At 36.8% G+C, this 21554-nt stretch overlaps 1 long non-coding RNA gene across 2 annotated transcripts; it reads left to right on the top strand.

Moving 5' to 3' along the window:
* The first annotated feature begins 865 nt into the window (after positions 1-865).
* Positions 866-9846, top strand: LOC129447675 (uncharacterized). Of its 2 annotated transcripts, none has more exons than XR_008645542.2 (3): positions 866-1316; positions 8197-8279; positions 9705-9846. It is a non-coding gene; the product is annotated as an uncharacterized lncRNA (long non-coding RNA). The 2 variants fall into 2 exon arrangements; XR_008645541.2 differs by having other exon boundaries at positions 866-1311.
* Positions 9847-21554: the final 11708 nt, after the last annotated feature.

Consider the following 21554-nt stretch of genomic DNA (forward strand, 5'->3'; position numbering starts at 1 on the left):
ATTTTCCCCTTAAATGTGGAAAAACAACAAAATTGGCTTGTATGATCTCATTTGAAATCATGTGCAAACTAGTACATGTTTGTAACTGTATGCTTCTTATTTTGATACTTTTACTTTGCATTAACTTTTTTATCAAAATGTTTCATGACACCTCAAGTCTAATGTCGCGAGAATCACCCTTGTGTGGTGGGCTTGTCTACTCTGTACTTGAGATTTTACAGTCCAATGGCATATGAAAGCATTTACCTTACAATACATATAATTTTTTTTACACTTGAATCCAAAACAACTAGCGTATTATAAAGTACTACAGACATTTTACATTATCAGCATACGGGATCCCTAAAAATCAAACCCATGACCCTTGCAAATGCTCTACAAAGTGAGCTAAAGAAACACCATTACAAGCAACCAACACTGACATTTTTGTATGTTAGTAAACTTCCCAAATAGGCATGCCTGATATTGAAGGGCAACTGACATTGCAATATCAGAAATTTCTTTCTTTATTCTTCACACCATTCCAGCATCTATGGCTGTATGGTGAGAAGTGGTTAATCCATGCACAGGTTGGGGAAGGCTGCAATTTGGTATCTCTAATTCACCTAAATTGCATGTTTTTGGCCTATGGTAGGAAATACCCAGAGTAAATACACAGGGAGAACATGCAAACACACAGAAAGGCCACCTGACCTAGCCGGCGCTCGAACTGGGGACCTTTTTGCTGTGAGTCACGTACATGTTTAAGGATTTTCATGCATTTTTGTACTTTTTGAATATGAATTTTAAGCCTCCTATATCACTTGACATTAAACATAGCTGCGCACTGGTAATGTTGAGTACAGAGGCTCTGATGGTTGTTTTACAGCGCAGGTTGGCCTGATCTATTTGTGGATTTGTGTGCGTAGCATCCTTGCTCTGTGTGGGAGAGACCAGTCCAATCCAAACAAGCATCTGCCACATACCAGCATAAATCAACGTGCTGTGGGCGGACAAGGAGAAAGACTTCGAGAAATCGTTGAGGTAGATGCTTTCACAGCTCATCAGATTCTGCGTGTATATGTGATAGAGCGAGAGGAAAAAACAGAAAGGACGAAGCATCTGGAGGAGACGTGTCTGCTAAAGTTCAAATATAAACCTGAGGAAGATCAGTCTGCCTCCGGCTCTGGAACAATTAGGCACGGGTTTGGAACAAGACGGGCAGCTTGTGAGCTCACTGCATCGAGACTGTTCATCTCATGAATATTAATTAGCCTATGCTGATGTTTCTCGTGGATTCGGCATTGGAATATAGTATCAAGCCAGTTTCAGGTTTGGTAATGTATTTAAATCATAAATGTCAAAACTATATCTATCTATCTATCTATCTATCTATCTATCTATCTATCTATCTATCTATCTATCTATCTATCTATCTATCTATCTATCTATCTATCTATCTATCTATCTATCTATCTATCTATCTATCTATCTATTGCAAGGGATAAAAACAAACTGTTAAAATGTACACCAGGAATGAAGTGGGAGTCTCTTTGGATAAAAGCATGTCTCTTACATGAGCAATGTAATTTATTATGTATGTAAGATGCTTGGACATCCCCTTCCTCTGTTTCTCTTCTCCTCTCATTTCTCTCAGATGATAGTGAAAGAAAAAAGAAGTGTTATGGCTTTTATTGCCGTCTTTAAACCACAAGAACAACAAAGATAAGGAAAAACAAAAAGAAGCAAACTTAAATGAACTCTCTCTAAAGGAGAATAACTAGAAGCAGCAACAAAAAAAGAACCACAGACAAAAGGGGTGAAATTATATTACCGGGTGGTACCGCAGGGAGGAAAATAAGCAGTAAACAGATAAGAAATCAATGAGCGCCCAAGAGAAATGTGCTACACAGCCTGCCACCAAACAAAAACATTTTCTCTGACCCTTGCCTCAGAACACTGGCTTTTATACTCTACCTCACCAATGTGGTTGCTTACAATAATCAATAGATTGATCTGATTGGTGCAGACAAGATGGAGAGGCGTGTCAATAAGTAACCGGAGGTTACTCATGAGTTTCTGTCTTCTGTTGAACACAAAAGTAGTTTGATAAATGACGTAACAACGCAGTTCATGGTACTCTTTGTCCTCCATAGTAGGAAAAACAAAAATGAAAAGCTCACATGCAAAACCCACCAAGTGCGTCTGGCATGATTTCTTGTAAATTTGCATTTTTTTATCAGACTCTTAATGGATTCTGCCTAAATCGGTATTTCTGAATGGCCTAAGGCTTTTTTAAGGATTTTATGCGAAAGTATTTGATGAACGTATAGAACGTGTTGAGAGCATTCTGTAATATCATTATCTAATTTTTGAAGGAGGTGGCTTTTAGCGACAACTTCTGACTTTAAACTCCAAAGAAGTGCATTCATCCTTCACAGAGGTAATCTAACAGCTCCAATGGGTTAATAAAGGTCTTTTGTGGGTAATCGATGCAATTGTTTAAGAAAACTATCTATATTTCAAACTTACAGGGCTCCAGGCATTTTGCCACCATAATTTGAGAGTGTGCCACTGAATTTTACATTTTTACACTGAATTTTGCACATGTGCGACCAGTAAATTTGACCTTTTTTTGTGGTGTGACACTGAATTTAAAACAGCACATTGTACTTTCTGCATTTATCATCAAAGTATTTATTAGTAATACAGTGTATCAATTAGTATAAATGTGAATATTTGGTTAGCATGTTGATTTACGGTATGTGCCCCTAAATTTTCTGGTTGCCATCTCGTTTTTGACTCAAACTGTTCCCACACAGGCGTGTACGCATAATGTGATACGTTTAGTTTCATTCAGTATATATTTTTTTATCTAGTTAATTAAACTAAAAAAGTAACTTGCATTACTTTTTTAAAAAAGTAACTCAAATATTAATGTGTACATTTAAAAAGTAATGTGTTACTTTACTCGTTACTTCAGAAAAGTAATATTATTACGTAATGCACGTAACTTGTAATGGGTTACCCCCAACACTGGTAATAACTAGCTTCCGGTAACGGCACATCTTGTTGCCATAGGTACGTTGCGCAGTGAATTCATCAAAAATCAAGGACTTTGCTGCCATAACATGGATGCAGCAGGCGCAATACTATTACGCAGTGCCTGAAAATATTCCCCAGCTATTGAAAGTTACCAAGGGGACTATTTTCGGGCACTGTGTAATATCATTGCGCCTCCTGCAGCCATGTTACAGCAGCAAAGTCCTTGATTATGAGAGTATAGTTCCTAGCCATATCTGCCTAGAAAATCGCAACTTTTCATTTTCTGTTGGTCTTAGTACACGACGTAACTACAGAAGAGTCAAGTTATAAATAGGAAAAATATCAAAACTCTTTGGTTATTTTTTTGTGTAATGCTAATGGTCTAATCAGATTCAATGGATTATGCTAAGCTATGCTAAAAGTGGTACCACCAGACCCGGAGATCGACTGAATGGATTCCAAAATGGTAAGAATCAAATATTTAACTCTAGAGGAGCTGGAAAATGGGCATATATTTTTTTTTTTAAAGTGAAGTGTCCCTTTTAGGGTGAGTAAATCATGGGGTAATTTTGGTATTTGGCTGAAGTATTGCTTTAAGTTAATCAGTAAATCCTATTTAAGAAAATCATAATTTGCATGCACACACTGATGCATAAGTTGAGATGTGGGTGGGGATTTCCTTCCCTATATGAATGTGTCCTTGTAAAACTGAATTCAAAGGTGGCTAGAGTCCTCTGCTTTGCAATTAATGTCATTTCAGTGCTCACTCTCTGTCTGTCTCGCTCTCTCTCGCCCATTTTCTCTCTGATGCAGGACTGCATTGGGCGGCATCAGGTTGTGTTGAGGAAAAAGACACGATAATGAGACAAGATCCATGTCAACGGAGTGGGGCTAAAACCCTCGCAGTAGGGAGCACATTGCTAATCAAGAAACACATTCTGACACAACAGTAACAATTAACCTTCATTAAGGGCAACACACTCATCTCAGTCCAATCAACTTTAGACGCACAAACACATTGTGGACGCACATGCACAAACAGGCGCAGTCAGTGGTTTTTGATGATCATGTATAAAATTTATGAATATGAACCTACAACATTTTAAAACAGGCTGGGGTTTTTCAACTCACAACTGGGTAAAATAAGAACAAACCGAACCGATGAATTTGTAAGACCTTATGCTGGGTTGTTTCAACCCATGGTTAGGTAAAATACAGAAATTTCAATGTTCATTTAACCTAATGATTGGGTTTTCATCCATGAGTTAAAACAATTCAGCATTTTTGAGAATGACTGCAATGCAAAGCCAAAACGGCAATTTGGACAAACTGGCAATTAGGTTTTGTGCAAAATTCTTATTGCTTTGCATTTAATGTTGTTGCAACACCATAATACTTACTGCAATAATTAGACAATACTACAATCTGGACTTCCTTTCCTGTCCAAATGCTAAATCCAGAACACAAGCCAACCAAATATTAGTTTACTATCTTCTTTGTGGACAAAGCAAGTCTGCAAAATAGCTTAAACGACTGTGCGGGTGACCCTGTTACTATAAAAACCTCTAAAATGGTGGTATAATCTGTTTGAATCGAGAGATAATATCTGTCATTCAAAGCTTGTTTGTGCCGTCTGACAAAAATAAAAGGATCACGGCCAACAAACACTATTTAAAAGGATTATGCCTCTAAATTTGTTCCAGCTGTCATCATCAGCACACAAAAACAGGAGCGTCTACTAAGGCGAGAGAGATTCCTTTTCAAATATTTGCTATATCTCAGGCATAATCTCTGTCAAAAAGCGTGAGATGTCAAAAGCTATACACTTGGACCATCCGTAAGCATTGAATAGGGGTGAGATGCGTGCATTGGGCTGTGCAGATACGGGTGTTTTACTCTGTTGGGTTGCTCAGGTCACCGTTGTATATAAGATCTACCATACAAACAAAGAAAACTTTGTCATAAAAACAAAACCAAGGGGACAGTCAATGTGAAAGATGGCTTTAGTTAGTTTGTTTATTTCTTAAAGCGATATCCCAGCCCAATATCAAAATTACCCCATGAATTACTCACCCTTAAGCAATCCGAGATACATATGTCTATCATCCTTTAGACAAACACATTTGGAGTTATTAAATGTCCTTGCTCCAAGCTTTATAATGGTAGAAAACAGGGATCAGGGAACAACTTGACTTTAAACCTCAAAAAATGCATCCATCCTTCACAGAAGTAATCCACATGGCTCCAAGGAGTTAGTAAAGGTCTTTTTGCGGGTAATCAGTGTAATATTGTAAAAAAATTGATATTTTAAACTTTATAAACTATAATAACTAGCTTCCGACACAATCTTGGACTCACACGAGTCACTGCACAACGTACCTATGGCAACCAACGCTCACTACAATAAAACTCTCTTGTGAGTCCTAAATGGCGTTGTTACTGGAAGCTAGTTATTACAGTTTATAAAGTTTTTGGGTGTGTCCTTTAAAATGTAAATGAGTTGATATCTGCACTAAATGGCAGTGCCGTGGTTGGATAGTGCAGATTAAGGGGTGGTATTATCCCCTTCTGACATCACAGGGGGAGCCAAATTTCAGTGACCTATTTTTTCACATGCTTTCAGAGAATGGTTTACTGGGTTGATCTTTTTCACATTTTATAGGTTGATAGAAGCACTGGGGACACAATTATAGCACTTAAACATGGAAAAAGTCTGATTTTCATGATATGTCCCATTTAAGAAAGTACATTAGCACTATTATGATGTTTTTGTACATGCATATTATTCTGTGTATTTTTTGTTACAGTTTTTCTCAGTCGCTTTGGTACATTTCTCGAATCATACTCACAATTTGCAAAACAGTAAGTGCATTTCTCAAAACAATTTGTACAAATAGCAAAACATCATTGATAACCTGCAAAAGCCACTCTCTTGCTCAAAATACTTAGTTCATCTCTCAAAAGTAAATATCTGTGTCAATGAACATGTCAGTGCCATCAGAATGACAAGTCATTGTGTCATTGTGTACGGATAAGACAGTCAAATTGTTTAGTCATGTTGTCAATATAACAATTTACTTTGAAGGGATGTTCTGATGTAAACTATGACTAAAGTTTTGATGACAATTATTGTAAATTGTAGGGTATACCTTAGTGTATGTGGGAGTTTGGTTGCAAGAGACTGGACAAGATTCACATTTACGCTTTTACTGTTTGTACTGTAATTCGTTGAAAGACCATGTCATTGTCATAAAGAAAGATAAAGACAGCACTGCAAGCACTGCATAGCATAAAGAGAAAACAAAAAACAAAAGTAGAAATGTGAACATGATAGATGTCTAAAAGATGTCTTACCATAGCCCAAGAATAGATGATGCATATACTTTTAGAACATGTAAAAGAAATGAAAGCAAACACCTTGAACACACTTTGCTTACATGTTGGAATATCATACATCTTCAAGTTATTTTGGCAAAAATGGCATGTAACCAAATTCAAGGTTATTTAGGGTAGAAGTGGGTTACTCATAGCTGGACTATATTGGGTAGTTAGCAGTCATTTCAACGTCTCGGTTTTTGCTTGCTGGGGACGTTCCTGTTTGTTAGAGAAAGTCAAGATTCACCTGGGAGCAATTTACCAATTCACGACAGATTTAGAAAAAATGTCTAATGGAAATGTATAGAAATATGTTTGACCATATCCTGTATTTTGACAACATGTTCAACCATTTTGCATGTAAAGACTTATACTGTGAACTAATGCCTAAATGTTGTGGGGGGTGAGACTATTCAACAGAGACCCATTATAATACATTTTGATCAACATGACATAAGCAACTGATAATGTAGGAAAAAGCAGAGAATTGTACATAATCATTTGCATGGATATACTAAAGCATTTGCAACTTGTTCAAAGAAATGAGAAACTGCTTTTTTATGTGCACAAGTGACACAATGATGTGAGAATTGAACAAGTAATTTTGAGAATTTCAATTCTGATCTGAGAAATGTACCAAAGCAACTGAGAAAAACTGTAAAGTAGATTTAGTTTAATTATTATTTTAAGGTATTTGCAGTGTAATATATTTTCATTTTACTGGAAGATGGACAGTTGCACATTTACCTGATCCTGGGCTTTCAGTTTATAAAGATGACTGATCATGGTGAATGGCACAAAGACTGTCAATTCTGATGGGGATAGAGGTTCTGCTACTTTATAATTCTGAGTTGCGATGTCTTTCTTGTGGATCATCATTGTCACGAGTTTGAGATACTTGGGTTTATTTTCTGCATAGCATCATATCAGACTCAGGAGAACAACATGCAACGAGTCCGCAGCATCTCTTTGGGCAACTTTTTGACAGCTCAACTCAAATATGAATCTTAAATATTGGGCGCCAAGTCTTCAAATATTTTTTTGTCCGCAGGCTAAAATAGCACTGAACGCGGGACCTTTAAATTGCCTATGCGGCTGCGCATGCGCGTAACTTAAGGGGGATTTTTTTTTAACGTTCTGTACATATGTTTTACATTTTTAACCAAGTTTCGTCGCGGACCCCTTGTGGGTTTTTGTAAAAAGACATTTTTTGTTAGCCTAGAAGGCAACTTTTAATGACCCAACTGATGTCAAATTTTATTGCTGATTTAAAGAATTTTGAAGATTAACTTTTACCTTCAATTAAATAAATAGCTGTATTACAGTATACGCCCATTTCCTAAATAGAAAACTGCACATAGGCATTACCAAGATGGCCTTTGAATGAACTGACTTGCGTTGACAGAAGTTTAGTGTACGAGCATCAGTATGGAGAAGAAAAATTAGCGTGGAAGTGGCTTGCTGTAGCATGCCAAGAAGTATCATAAAATTTTTATTACAGTTCAATCACGCTGAGAGACACAGTCATTACAGATTGTTTTTAATTTCCTTATACCTATAAAATCTTTATGATGAAAAAAAGAATACGATACAATAACTTGTACACAGAGTGGTCCGGGATGGCCTGCCAGCAGAGGTCACGGAAGTTTTATGCTTTTGGTTGATTAAATATTTCATCACATTTTGCCCTGCATTACTCCGGCTAACATCACAAATGCATTTAGCCCCATATATAACAAGACTTCAGTGTTTTATCATCTGTTCTGACTTCTGAATTCATTTGTGTGGTTTTTGCAGGAGCGCTGGGCGATATATTGTGTGCTGTAATTGGCACTTTGTTCAATGAAAGCTGGGAGCTGAGTAGACATGGATGATAACAGGTGTGTATTTACCCGCTCTCGATTAGCATGTGAATGATGTGTGCCAGTGCGAACCTGTTAGTTGTTATATGTCATCAGTCTTATCTCGATAGGAGTGCCCATTTTTGGTGAATGAATCCCATCTGCTGCACAAGAACCTTTGCTTTTGTGGTACGGCACGCACACGCGCGGGACATGAAATTGGGCTAATTGAATTCCTCTGCAGTCGCAATTAGAGGGAAGAGTAATTAAAACAGATGTTTGTGCTTGTGCATGTGGCTGCCTAACAAAATGTATTCCTTGAGAGCCAACAAATCAAATATACAGCTTGCTTTTTTACTGTATATTTGGGTGATTCTCACAAAATCCAGATTTAGAAGGTGTCCAGCATCAGAATTTTAAAAAGCCCTTGAAACTATTTTTTTTTGCACATTTAAGATCTAGGTCTGAACTTACTATAACCATTATTTTTAGAGGATTTACAAATATTTTCTATCGAATTATTTACTTTTTTTTAGATTATCATCAAAAATTATCATTACCCCAACATGATATTACATTAAATATATGCATGTACAAACTCATGTTTTGGTAATGAGAACTAAAAAGTTGTCTAGGTACTATGACAAACCAAATTTTAACTTTTATCTCTAGAAATAAAATCAGAACTGCTTAGCCAGTCAATTATGTCCCTTCTAACGTTTTTTTTTTTTTACCTTGAGGGCTTAAACAATGATTGAAAATTGTTGCAGAGGATAAGAAAATAGGTCTTGGACACATTTATTTTCCTTACCATTTCCTTATCATTTACCAATGATCACCAAATACCACATGTTTCTTTACTGTAAATGTTTATAGTATAACATGCACTGAAGCTTTTTATTTTTTAGATTTTTCCATGTCAAAGAACCAAAATCCAGTCATGGACACGTTGCGGTAATGAAAATTTTCCACTTAAATGTGGAAAAAACAACAAAATTAGTTTGTATGATGTCATTTGAAATCATGTGCAAAATAGTACATGAAGAGATGTTTGTAACTATACGCTTCTTGATAATCTTACTTTGCATTTACTTTTTATCAAAATGTTTCATTATACCTCATAAGTCTAATTTCGCGAGAATCTCTCATCTGTATATTTGCTATACAAAGGTGAATCAATGTTTCTAATCGTCCATTCTATTTCTCAGATTTGTATCACTTTATCTGATACATGTATGCACGGGACTTGTGCACCAACAGACTCCAGATGTGCGCATACATCTCATGTGCGTTTTAGGCCTCCGTTGCACCCTGTTACCCTAGACCCCTACATGCATGTCACAGAGTCATTAGCTATCCCATCAGCCCCTCTGTTACAGGAATGTCAGGAATACATTAGGAGTAAGAAAAATATAAGGTGGATGAATGGGCCAGTCCAAACTAATGGTCTCAAATTAATTTTAGCTACTCAAAAATGCTGTGCTCTCTCTGCCATCTGGACTCCATCCCCTGGATCCCTATAGGGAGTCTGCACATGGATAGCTGGAAAGATGGAAGAAACATTACAGTGGATAGCTCAATAGCGATTCAGGTGTGTTAAAAAATAAATGGAGAAGCTGGACAGCTGATTCGGCGGTTGCCAAATCACAAAAAAATAAACGCAGTGCACTGCTCTTTTCTAAATTAAAAAAGTAAACCAGTGCGTTGCAAATCGTGTTTTCTCTATGATAGGGGCCTTAGTCTTGCTCATCTACAGATGTTCCCTTTTAGCTCTTAGTCTCAGGGTGATAACCTCTACTGGTGGGCACCACTCTTGGCTGTCAAGTCTGGTTAATTAACACAGTACATGAGACAATTAAATCAATATGTGAGTGGCAGAAACAATTTTACTCCATGATTGAATATCAGAGGGGAATGAATACAGCTCTGAGAATTTCTGTTTTAATTGTGTTGGCTTAATTAATTTCCTTCTTTTTTTAATCAATCAGAGAGAGAGAGAGAGAGAGAGAGAGAGAGAGAGAGAGAGAGAGAGAGAGAGAGAGAGAGAATTTCATCTCTTAAATGCTTCTAATGTCTTTTCAAATCTGTGAGATGGGTATGCACCTCTCTCACCATGGTATTATTTCATCTTGTCTGTTGTACAGCTAATGCTGCTTATATAAATCCTAACCTCACTAGAATTGTCTGACATTCAATGTCTGTTCTAAAAGAATGAAGTAGTTGAGTTTTTGGCAAAAGATGAGGACAATGTGCTGTGGGACCCCAGTCACGCTTTTATTGCTCGTGATGGTCTATGAATTACCAGACTTGGCTGCCAATAAATGTCCTTTGGCCAGTTTCTCAATGAGATGTACATCAATGTCATTTCTGAATGGTCGGCCCTCCCTGTACCGAATTAACTTTTAGAGCGATTATATGCAGTGCTTTGTTGAATTGGTTCGCTTATGCGCTGCCTAGTATTACTTCTGCTCTGAATAAATGTGCAAAAGAAGCATTATTTTGTAAAGCCATGAAAATAATCGAATTTGTACTGGTTGTAAAGTTTAGATAATATTTATTTTGAATTTGAGTTCTTTGATGTGTTAATCAGGTTTAGTCTTTCTTAAGAGAGCAGACTGGTTCAAAAGGAATAAAATTCCTGTTTTGTGTGCGCGTGTTTGTGAATGCACTCTTGTGTCAATATGCCATGGGACTGTTGTCACAGAAATTAACTGCACTAGCTTCACTGTTGGAGAAATAAATTAACGAATCAATATTCTGTTTCTCAAAATTTGTGTTCAGCTTTGAATCAATTAACACAAAGGTGAAATGGTACAAAAGTCTTATGCAAGCACGGTGCAATTTAATAAGGGATGAGGAAGGACATTTTCTCGCATCAAATGCAAACCTCTATATTGTGTGATTGAGGTAAGACATTCATTTTGACATTGACGTTCATGACCCATTTAACGTAGCTCTTAAAAAAGGTGTGACGTCAATGTTGTCATTGGTTCTGGCATTCCTATAAAGTGCGCAGGGATGACATATTTTTGTATGCCAATCGGAAGTTAGCGGGACACTGATTCTCTCGCAAAAAAGATAATTTATTTTTCCAACATGATCTCACAGAAATCCGTGTTATAGTCACTGAAAATTTGATCACTTTATCCATGATCATGTCACGGAATTCAGCTTTTTTCTGTGGTAGGACCACGGATGTCTTTTCCGTGTCTTTTCTCGTGTCATTTTATGTATTGTTTTCTCATTGTTTTTTCCTATTTTCAAATCATTGTCGCTTAGGGTTAGTGTTAGATTTGGGGTTTGCGTTAGGATGTACTTTTATGTTAGGATGTACTTTTATGTATTGGTTTCTACATGTCTTTCTTCCGCTTATAAAATTATTTTCGCCTGGAGTTGGGGTTAGACAGAAAGTGATTTTAACCCTAACCCCAAGCGACAATGGTAAGAAAATAGGAAAAAACTATAAGAAAACCATACTTAAAATGACACGAGAAATCCATGTGACAGATTTTCATGAGATCAGGTTGTATTTTTCACATACACTGTAAAAAAATTCCGTAGAAATTGCAGCTGGGTTGCCGGTAATTTGCCGTGGATTTCCATTTGTGTTGTTTGCTGGCAGGAGTTTGTTCAGGGTTGAATGAACATTAAACGTTTGCAGGTCTTTGTCTTTACAGAGTAAAACTAAAAGAACAGCATCAAGCAAAACATTCTGGGAAACAAAATCTGAAGCAAAAAAACAGAAAAAGGTTGATGATGATTTCTGATTCCCAGAATGCTTTGCATGAGGCTGTTATTGAATAGTTTTATTCTGTAAAGATAAAGACTTGTTAATATTTAAAATGTATTTAACTTTGAACAAACTCTTGCCAGTAAATAACATAAATGTAAATATACGGTAAATTACCGGCAACCCAGCTGCAATAACATTGAAATTTCTACGGAATTTTTTTACAGTGTAGACTTTTGGATTATTGCAAAAAAGCTCTGTGTTTAATTAAATTTGAAAACACTTTGTCCAACAATTTAATCTGCAGATGAATACAAATGTAATGAATTTTGAAGTGAACCATTTACTAGAAATAAGAAAAGCAGAATTTTGACTTCAAAAGTTGTATTCATCTTTAAAGACTAACTTGTTGGAGAAAGCGTGCAAGTGTCATAAACATTTTTTTGTGATAATCCAACAGTCTATAGGAAAAATGTATGGGCTTTTTTGTGAGGAAACCAGTATCCCTCTAACCTACGGGCTAGCCTACAAAATACATCATCCCTGCGGCATTCTATAGATGGTATGCATTGATGGCACTTTTCCACGTGACCACGCCGGAACTCGCCCTGTTGAGTGGCAAACATTCAACAAAATAGCTGGTTTTTATAGGGGCTGCTTCGAAAATGCCAGTAAAACTGACTATTATCAGCTTAAATTGAATTTATATGGACTTGATAGCAGAGGTGGTTACATTAGTTACATTTTCCAAGCATCTGTGCTTTATTAGGGTGTTTGTCTTGGGAAAGATTTTACTTCACTACATTCTAAAGCATAGAATCATACTGTGTATTCCCTAATATTGCATATTAAAATTGATTTAATACCTAATTACATTAAAATAGTGTACTTGCACTTTTACTTGAGTAAAAGCATGTTAATGTAATGTAAAACAAAAACTTGTATTTATGAAATGTTATAGAGTAAAAATTATGATAATATGCTTTGCAATGTATGTTTTCCAAAGAAAAACAATGATAAAATACAAATACTTGAAAAAAACTTTTAAGTAGAAAGTAAAACCTCTACTTGATACCCTAGCAGCTTGTCAACCCACCTGTGGTCTGTGGACATTGGCAGGAACGATCTATACTTCTTTCTGTGTTTTTTTTTGCAGTTTGTTAAACGATAGCTCCGAATTCTTGTTAATCTGTTAGCACAGTCTACCGCACAACAGCTTTTTCACATTTAGACGCGTTTTTCCCGTGTTTTCGCTGATTTCACACTGTACACAAATGCTGCCACTCTGTCTTTTGCCACTTTCGCTGAAGGTGACGTCACATGCATACCCTCTATTGACAGCTGTTAGGTTTCGTTATTGTTTGTTATACTAATCATACATTTTTGCTAAATTAACTTTGTATAAATTCATACAAATTAGCCAACTCGTAAATATGTACGAATTCTCGTGAGATCAGCCTGGGACGCACATACTAATAAAATGTATGCTTTGTCATGCACTGTATTGTAAGTCTACCGAATGTATAAGTAAATGTATTGCTCACTCAAAGTCCAAGTAGGCTTTTAAGGAAAGTACAATACAGTGTGATTGATCCCGCAGCAGTATGACTGAGTGGTCAGATGAATGGATCACTCCCAAACCTGCCTGGTCTAGATTTAAAACTCTATACACAATAAAACTGATCTAAATGGAGACTAAGTTCTTTAAAGTGGTAGTTTGTAAAGTGCACAAAATGAGACTGCACTCACAGTCTACCAGCTCATCTTAAGAGTTAACGCTGACCTTCTAAGTGAGTCACTAACACCTTTCTCGAGTTTTACATAAAGCGGATGAATTCATAGAGGCAATACATTCTTTGCATATTCATGACTGCGTAGATTTATTTATCATTCTGTGCAAAGATGGCACTCTTCCAGAAAAACAAACATGCCAACGTGCGTGCGTGTGTTTCTATGCAAAATGGTTTGATGGAGTGCCACACATGGATGGCTTCCAGACCTGACATCCCTGAAGGTGGCTGAGTTCACCGCTAGTCTTCACTAAGGGGAAGAACAAGACAAGGTGACCTTTTCTAATTGAACACACACACTTCTCTGGATCTTGCCTCACTGGTCTGCAGTGCTCATTATTTGTGACCCAGACTGCGAAAACCCAGTCATTTGTTTTGTGATTTACTGATTTCTACATAAAATCTTCCTACATAATGTAAAGAATATTCTGTGTAAATATAACATTGATGTATTTAATATTGACTGAGTAAGGTCATGTCAAAGATTGAAATCAAACTCTGATGCATCTAAAATAGGAATCCATACCGATTAATTGCGATTAATCGCTAGCAGAATAAAAGTTTTTGTTTACATCATTTATGTGTGTGAACTGTGTATAATAATTATGTTTATATAAATATGAACACATGCATGTATAATTTTAAGAAAAAAAATATATTTATATATTAAGTATTTATATTTATATATAACATAAATTATATATAAATATAAAAATGTATATACACATGTAAACATTTCTTAAATATATACATGCATGTGGGTGCATTTATCGCAACATGATCTCACAAAGTTCCGTGGGATAGTCACGGAATTTTTTGCTCATTTTTCCGTGGCATTCTCACGGATCTCCACATATTTCCATGGCCCTGCCACAGACTTTCTTTTCCGTGGCAATCTCACAGATTGGTTACTCAACTGCTTTTTCCTATTTTCAAACCATTGTCGCTTCGGTTTAGGGTTAGATTTGGTGTTTGCGTTAGTATGTCACTTTAAGTATTGGTTTATACTATTTTTCTGATGTATTCTTTTATATTTTCTAAACTTTAATCAATTGTCGCCTGGCGTTGGGGTTAGAGTTGGGTTTGGGTAGGGATGTCATTTTATGTAAATCTAACCCTAAACCGAAGCGACAATGGTAAGAAAATAGGACAAAACAGTTGAGTAACCAATTTGTGAGAATGCCACGGAAAAGAAAGTCCGTGGCAGGGCCACGGAAATATGCGGAGATCCGTGAGAATGCCACGGAAAAATGAGCAAAAAAGTCTGTGACTATGCCACGGAAATTCGTGAGATCAGGTTGATTTATCTATACAAAGTTATTATACACAGTTTACACACACAAATTATGTAAACAAAAACTTTTATTCGGCTAGCGATTAATCGTGATTAATCGTGATTAATGGTTATGCATCCCTAGACTTTCACAGGGTCACATATGAATACAGCATCAGAATAGAAATATGAGCAATACAAAAGTACTTCAGTAGTCGATGCTATGAAACTCTGTGTTGATAAACTTAGACTTTGTGAGTTTGTATGTGTGTAAGTGCAAAATGGCCAACTAAAGTACTTCTTTCTTACTTTCTGCATGCGAGTTGATCTCCGCATGGCACAAAGTGAAAAAGTTCAAGAAAGTCAGACGAAAAAAAGAGAGCAAGAAACACTGATGATCATTGGGGATCGCCTTTTACAATTGGAGTTTAGCGTACATCTCTCCATCCAGTCCAGCTGTAATGGCTCTGAAATTGCATGGCAACTGCGGATGCCATAGGAAACTGTCGCACCTGTCAAACACACATAAACATTCGTCCTCTCTGAGAAACTACCATTTTAACGTCTCCTCTAACTTTCATTGCTGTGCGGGAGTGCGTTGGTCCGTTTTCGCAGAAACGGTAAAACACTTTGCCAGCAAAACTCTATAAACAGCACCACCCTCATATGAATCGATAACATTTTGCTGATGCAGATCTCGATCGACCATCAAATGAGATGAGATGTCGAGCCAAAACCAAAACACTAACATTACACCATATGCGTGTTCTATAAAGAAGCTAAACACCTCACCAGGGAACTAAAGTACACTTGCCAGGGTTCACTCCCCATTTGGCTGTAAAACATTTTCAAGGTGAGTCCATTCTGCTCGTCCATATGCAGTGCTGGCAATTATAGTCCTTTCACGCTGTTAATGTCTCACCGAGGTCTCGTAGAGGCAGCAGTCAGTAATGCGGGCTTCTTGGCTATGCCCTGCAAGTTAAACAGCACGACGCTGCCGTCAGCTAAAGTCAAGGCGACAACCCGTGTGGAGATTCTATCGAGGCAGTCGAGAGCCCCACTCCGCTGATCTCAGATCTGACAGTAGCATGTCCTGACCCTTTGCTTCATGAACTGCACACAGTACAGGGTTGACCCCCGAGCTCACCGTTCCTAGAGCCGCCCACCTTTTCACTGAATTAACTATGCCCCGGGCTTCGTGAGAGGGAGTGAAAGGGCCCAGACCCCATTAGGTTCTGTTAAATTCATTTTCGTTTGACCAAACATCAAGTTCCCACCCTCAGGCAGTCGGAGTTCTCTTTCTGCATATCTAATCACAGTGCCCAAGCCTCGGCCCGTCTGCCGCAAACGCGAGGCTTGTTAATGACGCTCCATTATGGGGCACAACCTCGAGCGCGGGCGCTACAATCTGCTTGACATTGCCATAAATCAACCCAAACGCTTCAATCCCCTTCTTTTCTCCTGTTATGCAACTAGTCAAATCATTCCTGGCAGTGTTTGGCCTTTGCAGCTATCTAGAATCATTACAATCCACTAAGTATGATTATGATTTCCACGGTCTGTTTTACAGAAATAATTTACTGTAGTTTCTATACTAGTAACTAGTCTCATTCCCAACTTGAGCATTCTACCAACAGTACAGAAACCTCATCTTTGTGATGTGATCTGCAAAAGTAAGCTATTTGTTAAAGTTCCCATGGTGACATTTGCATTACAACATAAGAAAAATCAAGCCCTACCCAACTAAGCTTGCTGAATAACTCCATTTTCAAATTATTTACTGTTCGTTCTTTGGATAAAAACATCTGCTACATGCTTAAATGTAAATCTAAAGAGTTCCTGTTATCTTGGTGTTTTAGGTGATTAATGTTGGGCTAAAGAGAAGAGCATTTACTTGGGACAGATTAACATTAGATATGAAATCCAATAACTCCTTCTACATTATGTTAAACATATAAAAATGGTTGACGGGACATCTTTTCCAGTTATGGTTGACGGGACATCTTTTCCAGTTATGGTCTGGCTAGGCTAATCTGAACTCTGGAACAAACACCTCATTGAAAATAATAAATGTTTTGGTTTCCTAGGGATGAGGGAAGACGGCGATCATGGATCACAGATATGTGAAGGGAGGTTAGACAGCCGATCTGTAGTTAACATTGCATATATTATATTGTACACATTTTGCACAGTAATGTTAGCTCAGTGTAGTTTTTAATATGCTTTAGTTATGATTTAACTAAAGTGTTTGCTCAGAATGTCACAAATGACCAATTAGAATCAAATATTTTAGAAGTCTGTGTAATACTTGGAAAAACTGTTATGCAAAGACACAAAGACATGAGCCCCTTTCACACATACAGTCTTTACTGGTAATTTACTGGTAAATTGCAGTTAACAGGTCATGTGTGAATAGAACCTTTCCAGTAAATCAGTGCTGCCAATTTACAAGAAAGAGAGATTGTAAGATTACCAGTAATTTACTGGCCGATATGATTTACCATGACAACAGCACGTAAAAAAGAGGTCTAAATCATTTTTACTACTAAAACTGAAAGTGTACAGCAACTACAAGCATATTTTTTAAAGCAAAGAGTTGTTGTTGGAAATTGCCACTAAATGCGTACATTTAATTTTTCATCACGGTTAAAATATCAGAAGTAAATGAGGACTGTACGTTATTATATTAATTTTCATGCAGATGTAATCCCATGGACAAAAAGATGACAGCAGCTCAGCTAAAAATGAAATTAGGCATAATACTTGTGCATAAAAGGCTACAAACTTAACCAATATTTGTCATAAATAAAACTGAAATACGCCAAGTTGGTATTCGAACTCAGATCGCCAACAGTACTTCTGCCCAATCCACTGCGCACAGCACTACCCACTAGACCAGCCATAATGATGATGGGATACATAAGAAATGTAAAGTCAACTGTTCAGATGTAAGAGCACGGCCACAATGTGCAATGTTGTTTGGTCCCTAACAACTTCGTGACCGTCAGCGTTTACCACAGATGTGAAAACAACAAAATACGGACCGTGGATATGAACAACGTGGATTGTTTACAAATACAACACTGAGCTCGCCGTGCGCCACAGGTAACTTCTGCTTTCTCAACGGATTTGACGGTATTTTGATACTGATGTGTGAATGATGTCTTAAAGACGGAATGTCACTGCGTGTGTGAACAGCACATTTTTGTATTTACTGGTAAATTCATTCTGGTAAATTTACCAGAATTACTGTGTGAAAAAGGCTATTTACAAATACATAACCAGGAACTGAAAGTGACATCTTGAGATGGCAAAAATAAGTAGTGCAAAGAGAAATATGACTAACAGAGACAAATCTGTGTGTTAAAACAAATTTTAATACTTAATCAGAAAAAAACATTATCTTATTCATTATGTGGCTTTGAAAGGCTGATTTTGAAATGTTGCAATAGATATCTGGCACTACTGTAGTTTGGGTCTGGCTTTAGGGGATTTGGTGAAGTACCCATTCGGATATATGCATTTGGCAGAAACTCACAAAGTGCATTTAAGCTATATGTTTTACTAGTATGTGTATTCCTAAACTATCAACATACAGTACTGTGCATAAGTGTTAGGCCACCATCACCAGGTTTGTGCAGAGTTTTAATGTCCATCCATATTTATTTTTCACTATTTTTTAAGATACAGTTCAAACAGAAAATACAGGAAATATGTATGAATAATTAAAAACATAAAATTTTTTAGAACTAAATGACTTCTTAGGGCATCAGTCAGTATTTAATGTAACATCTCTTGGCACAAAACACATCTTGAGCTTTTTTGAGGAGACTGAAGTCCTGAAGTGATTCAATTAGAATTAGAAATTAGGATTTAATTTCATTTAGGTTTAAGAGATTCTGCATCTGCCTGCTATTGCTCAAGTGAAAGAGGAGTTTCCCTAAATACTTGACACTTCAGCTTATACTTTTATACAGTTTTTAATACAACCCCAAATCAGAAAAAGTTGGTACTGTAGAAATTGTGAGTAAAAAAGTAATGGAATAATTTACTAATCTCATAAACTTATATTTTATTTACAATAGAATATAAATAACATATCAAATGTTGAAAGTGAGATATTTTGAAATGTCATGCCAAATATTGGCTCATTTTGAATTTCATGAGAGCTACACATTCCAAAAAAGTTGGGACAGGTAGCAATAAGCGGCCAGAAAATGTAATTGTACATATAAGGAAAAGCTTAAGGAATAATTTGCAACTTATAAGGTCAATTGGCAACATGATTGGATATAAAAAAGCTTGTCAGAGTGGGAGTGTCTGTCAGAAGTCAAGATGGGGAGAGAATCACCAATACCTCCAATGCTGCGGCGAAAAATAGTTTTCTGAGTTTCTCAGAGAAAGATTGCAAAGAGTTTGAAATTATCATCATATACAGTTCATAATATCATTCAAAGGTTTAGAGAATCTGGAACAATCTCTGTGCGTAAGGGTCAAGGCTGGAAACCATACTTGATGCCTGTTATCTTCGGGCTCTTAGACGGCACTCCATCATATACAGGAATACTACTGTAATGGAAATCATAACATGGGCTCTGGAATACTTCCAGAAAACATTGTAAGTGAACACAATCCACCGTGCCATTCGGCGTTGCCAGCTAAAACTCTATAGTTCAAACAAGAAGCCATATCTAAACATGATCCAGAAGCACAGGCGTTGTCTCTGGGCAAGGCTAATTTAAAATGGACTTTGGCAAAGTGGAAAACTGTTCTGTGGTCAGACAAATCAAAATTTGAAGTTCTTTTTGGAAAACTGGGACGCCATTTCATTGGGACTAAAGAGGACAATGACAACCCAAGTTGTTATTAGCGCTCATTTCAGAAACCTGCATCTCTGATGGTTTGGGGTTGCATGAGTGCGTGTGGCATGGGCAGCTTACACATCTGGAAAGGCATCATCAATGCTGAAAGGTTTATCCAAGTTTTAGAGAAACATATGCCCTCAATCAGACGTCGTCTCTTTCAGGGAAGACCTTGCATTTTCCAACATGACAATGCCAGACTACATACTACATCAATTACAACGTCAAGACTGCGTAGAAGAAGGATCTGAGTACTGAAATGACCCGCCTGCAGTCCAGATCTGTCACCCACAGAAAATATTTGCTGCATCATAAAGAGGAAGATGCGACAAAGAAGATCTAAGACAGTTGAGCAACTAGAAGCCTGTTTTAGACAAGAATGGGACAACATTCCCATTTCTAAACATTGGTCCTCCTCCAGCTGTTCCTTATATGTACATTTAACTTTTCTGGCCTCTTATTGCTACCTGTCCCAACTTTTTTTGGAATGTGTAGCTCTCATGAAATCCAAAATTAGTCAATATTTGGCATGACATTTCAAAATGTCTCACTTTCTCCATTTGATATGTTATCTATATTCTATTGTGAATAAAATATAAGTTTATGAGATTTGTAAATTATTCCATTCCTTTTTTTACTCACAATTTCTACAGTGTCCCAACTTTTTCTGATTTGGGGTTGCACTACATACACTTTTCCTGTATTTTCTGGTTGTGTTCTTATAAAGAGACTGAGAAATAATTATATATGATCACACTATACAATTGCAAAAACAACAAATGTAATGATAGCATGGTGACCTTAGACTTTTGCACAGAACTACTTTACAGAAACAAAACGTGTTTGAGTAAAAATATTTATATGTGTGCGAAATGTAGCCTCCTGTTTCGGTCTCTAAAAGACACACACACACACACACACACACACACACACACACACACACACACACACACACACACACACACACACACACACACACACACACACACACACAGACACACACACACACACACACACACAGAGAGAGAGAGAGAGAGATCACGTCAATAGAGAAGAGCACTCATCAGTTTATATGTCATTTGACTACAATACACTTGACAGCTTTCAAGAGTTTTAGGTGTTTGTCATTTTAGATTCTTGGATTGAAACCTCAAGAGAAAATGTTTTGCACATTTTTTACCTGTTTGTTCATGTGCCGTCTGACTGGTGAGTTATAAATGTTTGTTTTTACAGCATTTGCATATAATAATATTCTTAAATAAAATGTGTTACTTCACTGTAAAAATGCAGCATTTTTTGTCAAATCATCATATATTTTTATGCTACTTTAACTTAAAAAAATTAAGTAAAACTATTTCCAACTTCTTTTTATACGTTATGTCAACTATTCACAGGGCATAACTTAAAAGGTTGAATTTAAGTTTTTTTTACAGTGTACTATTATACATTTTTTATTCATCATAGTATCCCTCAAATGGCACTGATTCTTGAAACTTTGGCAAAAACATGTCCCACTTAGAAAAGTGCTAATTCTGTTGGAAATTAATAACAGTTTCATGAAGAAAAAGAATCAATGTTATAATCAGGGGGTCCTTTGCACATAAGGTTTTTTTATAGGTTTATTTTTATTTTTTATTACAGTTTTTACCAATTGCTTAC

This window comes from Misgurnus anguillicaudatus, chromosome 10 (genome assembly GCF_027580225.2).
Source record: "Misgurnus anguillicaudatus chromosome 10, ASM2758022v2, whole genome shotgun sequence".
Lineage (NCBI taxonomy): Eukaryota > Metazoa > Chordata > Actinopteri > Cypriniformes > Cobitidae > Misgurnus > Misgurnus anguillicaudatus.